Source organism: Octodon degus, unplaced genomic scaffold (assembly GCF_000260255.1).
Source record: "Octodon degus isolate 3935 unplaced genomic scaffold, OctDeg1.0 scaffold00146, whole genome shotgun sequence".
NCBI lineage: Eukaryota > Metazoa > Chordata > Mammalia > Rodentia > Octodontidae > Octodon > Octodon degus.
In genome coordinates, this window is record NW_004524722.1 from 7,424,950 (window position 1) to 7,434,072 (window position 9,123).

The window sequence follows — 9,123 nt, forward strand, 5'->3', positions numbered from 1 at the left end:
GGTGCTATTGTAAAAGGTATTGTTTCTTCCTTGTCACTTCTTTGTAGCTCATTTCATACTATTGATTTTCTTTGCTACCATTTGAAGACACAACCTGGTTTATGTTACTTATATTTTACTGTTTATCTTCCCCTAGTTAATAGCATCTATTGTATTAAGAACTGTCCATATATTGATGTCATTCACATTTATGTATATAGATCTAAATGCTTGACTATATGCAGTGTTTCAACAGTGTTATATATTCCCTCCCCATTTTCTGGACAGAATATAACATTTCATTTGTTTCAGCTTCATCCATATCAAGTTTCTTTAGGCAAAGAGTACAAAAGACCTACATTCTCTGCAGTGAAGAGATCTTCAGACAGTTCGTTAGTGACCAGAAAAATAACATTCTGGACATCTGGTTTAACAGGTGTTTCTGGTTCACAGGGTATAAATTCCAGAGTTCTCAAAGTAAATAAAATATATGTCCTTGATATGAAATCTATACCTAAGGTTCAGACCATTCTTACCAATCAAGGTAATGTGGTGCTGTCATAAAAGATTGGATTCATTGTATTTCTTATTAGTAAAAGAAATTGGGGTCACTTTATAAAAAAGTATAAGCCAGGTATAGTGGCACATGCCTATAATCCAAGCCTTAAGGAGACTAAGGCAAGAAGATTGCTGAGTTTGAAGTTAGCCAATATAGTGAATTCAAGGCCAGCTTGAGCTACATAGTGAGGTACTCTCTTAAAACAAAACAAAATAAAAAAAAGTATCTTTTTCTTGATATCTCTGTGCGTTTTTGAAAACAAAAAAAGTTACAATAGCTCATATACTCCCTTGTAACCTGTTTCATTTAAAAGAGTATAGACTCCCATCCAAGTACTAACCAGGCCCGACCCTGCTTAGCTTCTGAGATCAGATGAGATTGGGTGTGTTCAGGGTGGTATGGCCGTAGACCATAAATAAATACGAAGAGAATTTTATTTCAGACTGAAGTATGTCCTATCACAGAGACCTGGTGAGAGACATCTTTGGAAGATGGGATTCGAGAAGGGGAGAGCAAGATAGGGATCTCTTGAGAGTCCTGGGATCAGACCAGGAAGACCATAGGGCCTGAGTTCTGTTGTTGAAGCCCATATTTAGGGTGAAATAATTAAAGGGGAACTCTTGAAGAAAAAGCAGTCTAGTGGTATATTCTTGAGCTTCTGGTTACATCCAGAAGGAATATAGGTCAGTATAGGGATGATCTAATTGTCTTCACTAAAATCATAGTCTTCTTTGTTCTGGTTAAGGATATTCATGAGTGGTTCCCAAAGCTCAATATCCAGGTGACATTTGATGCTACTGTTGCCACTGAATTCACTACTGTAGCTAAGGTAACATAGTACTGACTGAAAATTTTTTTTTTCTCTCTGCCAATATCTGAATTTCCTGGGGATCATAATAACAAATGGGCATACATACACCCAGGAATATGAGAAAGCAAGGCATCAGAATATTCCCAAGGTCTCCCAACTCTTCCAGGGCAGATAAAGGAGACACAAATGGAGAGGAAAGCAAATTCAGTATACCTTGGTTCATGAATTTAATTCATTCCACAATTTTGGTTATGACTGAATTGTTTGTGAACTGAATCAAACTTTCTGATAAGATTCAATCTCCCATCATGGAGTGACATTAAAAATGGAAGCAAAGTTTTTTCAAACTCTTCTATTTGTGAACCAAATTTTTGAGAACAGTTGCATTTGTGAACTGAAGTACCACTGTACTAGCAGTAGAATCCTACAAAAAAGGTTATAGAAGACATGAAGAAACAAGATGAATTAAAGAAGAAAGCAAACCAAAAATTCACAGAAATATCACTCTAACCCTAACCCTAACCTAATCAAACAGCAGCATACTTCATAGGCCAGTCAAGCGCTTATCCTACTGAGCCATCTCCCCAGCCCCATTTCATAGGCTTAGAGAAAATAATCCAAAAAATCACATGGAACTGCAATAAAAAGCAGTCTTGGATAACAAGAACAAAGCTGGAGACATTACATTACCTGACTTCAAGCTATGCTACAAAGTAACAGCAATAAAAACTGCATCATACTGTAGCAAAAACAGACATGTTGATCAATGGAACAGAATAGAGAATACAGAAACATCTTCAGACACATTTAGCTTTTGGTCTTTAAAAAGGAGACAAAAGTATGTATTGGAGAAAAGATAGTGTAATGGAGCTGGAAAACTGGATATCTGTTTACATAAGATTGAAAATGAACCTATATCTTTCATCCTGCACTAAATTAAAATCAAAATGACTCAAAGATCTATACATTAAAACAAAAACATTGAACTTATTGGAAGATAAAGTAGGTAAAACACTTGACTGGTTGTGGTCACATATGCCTGTAATTTCAGAGAGGAGGAGGCAGGAGGATTGTCACGATTTTTGAGGCCAGCCTGGCTACATAGTGAATTCAAGGCCAATCTGAACTATGTAATGAGACTCTGTCTCAAAAAAAATCTTTGTAATAATCTTTACAAAAATGGTAAGACTCTCGAAGAAATAAGTATGGGGAAGTACTTCCTAAACAGAACCTCAACTGCACCAGAAATAACAGCAAGAATAAATACATGGGGTTAGGCCAAATTAAAAAGCCTATGGATAGCAAAGGATTGAATTAGTAGAGAGAAGAGACAATGTACAGAATGGGAAAATATTTTTGACAGTTATTTCTCAGAGGACTAATATCTGGAATATATGAATAACTAAAAAAAAAATTAGACGACCTAATATAAAAAAACCCAAATGAGAAATGGGCAAATGAATATACATTTCTCAGAGGAGGAAGTACAAATGGTCAACAAATATATGAAAAATGTTTAACATCCATGACCATTAGAGAAATGCAAATTAAAACAATGCAAAGATTCCTTCCTCCTCCAGAAAGAATGGCAACCATCAAGAAATCAAAAGATAAATGCTGAAATGGCTGTGGTGAAAAGGGATCTTCCTGCATTGTTGGTGGGAGTTAAACTAGCACAACTATTGTGGAAATCAGTATGGAAATTCCTCAAAGAACTAAAATTAGAAATTTTATATGTCCTAGCTATCCCTCATCTAGGTATCTTCCCTAAAGAGCTAAAGACATGATATTGCTGTGATATATGCATACTAGTGTTTATAACAGTGCAGTTCATAATAGCTAAATCCTGGAAGCAGCTTATCTATACATCAACATGTGATTGGAACAAAAGAAAATATCTGTACACAAAAGAATACTCCTTGTATACAAAGGAGAAATTCGAGACATTTGCAAGAAAATGGATGCATCTAGAAAATACAAGGTTGAGTGAAATAAATCAGATTCACATACAGTATCTCATTTGAGTAGGGCAAAGTACAAACAAAGAGCACACAATAAAGGAGCAATAGAAGAAAAGGGGGCAGATGTTTTGTAAATGGGAAGTGGTCTAAGAGAATATAAGCAAGAAGAGAGGGGAGAGGGAGGGGAAATAAGTAGAATCAAGATATACATGTACAGTATATTAACCTAATAACCTAAATGAATATAAATGTTATGTGTTATAAACATGAGAAAAGATTAATAATACCAAAAAGATTGGGGGGACGTGGGAGGGAAGGGTAAGGGGATTAAAAAGAGAATCAAGCATTATTATGTAAATGTATCAACTCCCCATGATGAATATGAACTACATATACTGTGAATATGTACTAATAAATAATTAAATGAAAATATAACATCTATTACTACATATGAAAAATATCTCAAAATGGATTGAAGACTTAAATGTAAAATACAAAACTCTAAAATGGAGACAACACAGGAGAAACCCTAAATGTCCTTGAAAGTGATGATGGTATTTTAGATACAAACCAAAGGCATGATCTATGAAAGAAATAACTTCAAAAAACTTTTAAAAGTGAAAAGTTCTGCTTTATTAAAGACACTATGAAAATAAGCCAGGAACTGTGAGGAAATATTTTCAAAAGATACCTGAGAAAGCAATGTTTTAGGAAGGGCACTGAGATCAGGGCAAATGGGAAGGATTATGTTGGAAGGGGGATAAAGAGATTATAATAATGAACATAAATAAGCTTTATATATGTCATAATTCCCCCAAGAGATTGTAACTTATGTATGGCAAGCATTTTCTTTTTTATTTTAATATTTTCGTACAGGCTCTTAGTGATCCTCTTGTTTCCACTTCCCCAGTGCTGGGATTACAGGTGTGCATCACCATGCCCAATCTTGGTGGCCAGCTCAGCTTGTGTCTGGGGTGGGGCTAACATGGCATGTTGTACCAGGAACTGAGCCTGGGTCCTTGAGCTTGCCTAGGCAGGCACTTAGACCACTAGGCTATCTCCACAGTCACAAACATATTCTAATAAAAGCAATAAAATGAAACAGCTCATAAAAAAGAGAAAAGACTCAGTTAAAAGATAGGTCAAAGACTATCAGACATCTCACCAAAAAACACATGTAGGTTAAAATAAACACATGATAATATACTTTACATCAGTTGTCATTTGAAAAATGCAAATTAACACAGCATGATATGCCATAACATATTTAATAGAATGGCCAATGTATTTGTGTGTTTTCTGCTACAGTAATATAATTCCTGAGGCTGAGTGATTTTATTAAGAATAGAAGTTTATCAGACTTGTAGTTTTAGAGACTGAAAATCCAAAATTGGGAGGAAGGCATTTGTTTGGCCTCTGATGAAGGTTTCATAGTGGATGGAATCACAGTAGCAGGAACATATGCAGAAATCACATGGTAAGACAGGAAACCAGAGAGTTTGTGATCAAGTTGCTCTTCTAGGTCAACTTATTTTGATAAGAATTAACTGGGGTTCTTTGTGAACTACATTAATTCCTTTTAGGGGAGGTGCCCCTCAATCTGGTCATCATTCATTAGGTTCAACCTAAAGGTTTCACTGCATCTCAACATCACTACTCTGAGGATCAAACTTCCAGAATATGAAGCTTTGAAGCATGTTCTTAAACCACAGTGGTTAACAACGGACTCTCTCACAGTGCTGCATGCTGGTAAGGATGTATTGCAATAGGAACTATCATTCATTACTGGCATGAGTGGAAAATGGTGTGGCTGCTTTGAAAAAAAATGATTTTGTGGTCTCTTGCTACCCCTCCCCCCACTTTAACCATGAAACTCAGCTAGCACATTTGTTGGTATTTCCTCAAAAGAGCTGAAAACTTAGGAACAACCACACCCAGTTATTTACAGCTGCTTTAATAATTGCCACAACTTAGAAGAAACCAAAATATCCTTCCTTAAGAGGTGAATAGATAAACTGTGTTATATCCATATTAGTGCTAAAATGAGTAATTCATGACAGAAAGCCATATACAAAGACTATGTATGATATGATTCTAATTATACAACAATTTGGAAAAGGCAGTAACAAAAAGTGGCAGCACTTAAAAGAGAGAAAGAAGTAATTTGATGGAGCACAGGATTTTTGAGGGCAGCAAACCCATCCTCTGTGATGGTGTAAGGGTATACATTTGTTAATGTGTGTAATGTGTCAGAGAATGCACACCAAGAGTGAGCCGCAGGTGTGTTATTGTGTCTAATGATGATTAAAAAACTTGAGCTTTATCAGAAAGGATTTGGGTATCTGGGCAAAGCGCAGCCAAGTGTTAGGCTTGTTGATATATAGTTTGAGAAAACAGAGAAGAATATTCAAAACCTGGGATAACAGAATGAAGATAAATATCCAGTGTAGTGATGAACCTGAGATGCAAATGAGATCTTCACCTACTGGAAATCCCTTTGAAGGTGGATCAAAACGCAAAAGTCCAAGTTTACCTTCCAAACCTCCTCTTCCTTATAAGGGTACTCATTGGCACTAAAAGCATTATAAACCTTAGCGACAAAACTCCATTAAAACAACCCTGCCTAGCTAGTATAAAGTAGTCATAAAACAATATAGCAGTACTGATAAAAACTATACAAGATGGAAACAGAGTTTTGATGTAAGGCGCTTTTATTTCTCCTAGTGAACTCCAAGCCATCCTCTCTAAAAGTTAATGTGTATCAATCTCTTTATCTGAAGACACAGAACTTCAGTTAGGCCAAAGGAGATAGTTTTGTCAAATTGCAACTTGAAACATATTTTAGACACAGTGTGGGAGTTTCTGGAGGATCTACAAGGTGCTAGATGGTAAGGATAACTACATTATATAAATAATCATGTTTGTTGAAACATTTTTCCATATCCTCAAACCTTTATGAACCTCCCCCCATGCCTCACCCTAGCTTTGCCATTCCTCTCAGAAATTCCCCTACTCTCCCTCTTGATAGTGTTGGTTGGAATAAAGTCTTTACTCCTTTCCTTGCCTGGGAAAATTATCTTATTTTCTGCGTCAACAGCTATTTCTCAGGGTACTCCTTTTTTCTGTTACAGTTAATCTATTCTAGTATCTCCAGTGTCTAAGGTTCTAAGTTGTCAACTTTGTCTTCCATTTTTCTTTAATATCCTACAATCAGATAACATTGTCAACAATTTTCATCTAAGTTAAATATATCATTTAATAGTAAGTATGTGCATTATGAAAATTAAATATGAGTGATATCAATAAATACTATAGGGAGGTAGCTACAGGAGCCCCTCCTTTGTAATGAACAAGTGAATGAAAATCAACAGGATTTTTTTTTCAGAACTCTTGAAAATAAAATGTTTATAGAAATTCTAAAATTTTACTAAGTAAAAGATTCTTAAAAACTATAAAACTGCTGAGTGTGGTGGTATATGCCTTTAATCCCAGCACTTGGGAGGCTGAGGCAGGGTTGCTTGAGTTCATTGCCAGCCTAGCCTGAACTACAGAGTGAGACCTTGTGTCAGAAAACAAAACAAGGGACCGGGGAGATGGCTCAGTAGAATAAGCGCTTCCCTGGCAAATGCAAGGGTCTGAGTTCTATTCCCAGTTCCACTAAAAAACCCCCCCAAAACAAAAAACAAAACAAAAAACAAAGCAAAACTAAACAAAATGAAATCCCATAAAACAACATCTACAAATATTTTTTGTAATGAGTTTCCTGGAAGAGAAAAAGGCATTGTAACCTTGGGTAAGTTTGTGGTTTTTTTTTTTTTTTTTAAGTTTGTGTTCTGAAGAGATAATTTTCTTAAAGTAAAATTTAAAAAGTTACTATTTTCCCTTTCTGTTTTTTATCTGACTTCATTTCTTCTGTCCTACCTCAGTCCTGGCCCCGTGGTTGTTGGTGTGCTGTCATAGGCTGCAGGTGCAAGGCAGCATTGCAGCATTGGTGACTCTGGGACTACTTACCCAATCCCTCTCCTAATTCCAGACTTGAATAAATGGAGTGAGTCAAGGAAGAAATGAGAACAGGCACAGTCATTGCTTAGAAACCTAGGAGTGTGTATTCATGGCGAGGCCCTGTGGCAGCCAGAATCCTAAGGTATCAGATGTGAGACTGGTGTTGTAGAGGAGATGCTAGGGCCTGTTTCAAGTGACAGTCTGTGGGGATAGCTTGCCTTTTTAAAGATACTTCCCTAGTCTATCCTGAATATCATCCACTCTCATTTGTGACAAAGTTGGGTTTGGGCTAAGCTTTGTTACTTTTGTGGTATAAACTAACTTTCTTTTGGTTCCCCCCCCCCCGTCTTTTTTATAGAGAAAAATACCCAACAAAATGTTACAGAATTTCAAAACAAGGTGATAGGAAATTAACAATGGTTATTATATTGCATATTGTTATCTTCAAAGTAGTTGCCCAGATAAACAGACATAGGCATGCTAAATGACTTTATTTGCTTATATACAGGATATCTTTGTGCATAGAGGGTCTTCAGGAATACAAAATAGAGGCCAGATCTGGGTTCTGAACCCTAGAGTAAAAATTTTAATGGCCACAAAATAGGTATCTTCATTTGGTGTATTCCTTGGCCATTGTTATAATTAAAATGGGAGGACATTGGATTTCTTTTTGACCAAAGAAGAAGGTGCCTGTATGCACTTAAATTACCTATTGTATTTGTGATAATACCTCAAATCAAATACAGGTTAATATTAAAGATAGGGGCTGGTGAGATGGCTCAGTGGTCTAAAGCACCTACTTAGAACAAGCTTAGCTAAAGCACAGGGACCACGGTTCAATCCCCCAGCACCACATGCCAGCCAGCCCTGCACTCTGGTGGGCTGAGCTGGCCACACACACACACATAAATAAAAAAAAAATTAATATTAAAGATAAAAGGTGTATGCCACCTAATTTTGTCTGACTTGTATAACTTTTTGGACCTGTTATTTGCCAGCATTCTACTTTAAAATTTTGGACTCTGTTTCTTTAACATAGATATAAAGTAGTTCAAGCATTAATGACTTGATAATGTCCCTACCTTCCCTTGTTGACTATCAAAGAATGATGGCTCATAAAAGAACAAAACTCATCTTACTACATGTTGTAAGTTGAAGATCAGTTGAAGACTTTTGATCCTGGGTTGGGCAGGGTTACTCCCCCCCTCCCCTGCCAGAAGCAATTATAAGAAGTTGGACCTTAAGCTCATTTTCAACCCTTAAGAATAAGAGATGAGTGCAAATTCTGGAAGCCAGTGTAATCTCGCTTCAGCTAGAAAAGGGGAAGGTTTCCAGAGAATCTTTTTGAAACAGTTACATGGAGCATGGACAGTTCCAAGACTCCTAAACTCCTGGCAAGAGTAAGGTAATGATTTCACAAAAGAAAATGCAGCAAAGGTCTCCATGGCCATAGCTATAGGCTGTCAAATCAAGAAGGAGCTGCAAGAAGGGGAAAAAGGACCTTCAGAGAAGACATGCCTCCCAGAGAAGAAGATACAAAAAGTACAAATAGAGTCCTAAGAATAAGTCATTTGGATGTACTGGAACTAAAAAAGGCGCTAACGAGAGTCACCTAGAGAGAAAACATTCTCTCAGGCTTTCACAGAGAACAAATTGGTCAAGGCAGTAGCTGTGACTCATCTACATGGCTGACACTGACAACAGATCTATAAACTACACTACAGAGTCTCAGGGTAAATCCTGAGGGAATTTGACTGACCTTGTCAGATACAAAAGTTACGTTTCTTGTTATATAGGTCTTGCTTTATCTT

At 36.6% G+C, this 9,123-nt stretch overlaps 1 protein-coding gene across 1 annotated transcript in view; it reads right to left on the reverse strand.

The window, feature by feature from the left end:
- Positions 1-9,123, reverse strand: part of LOC101581862 (interferon-induced very large GTPase 1) — a 21,755-nt gene that overhangs the window by 11,011 nt on the left and 1,621 nt on the right. The gene's annotated exons all lie outside the window — the stretch shown is intronic.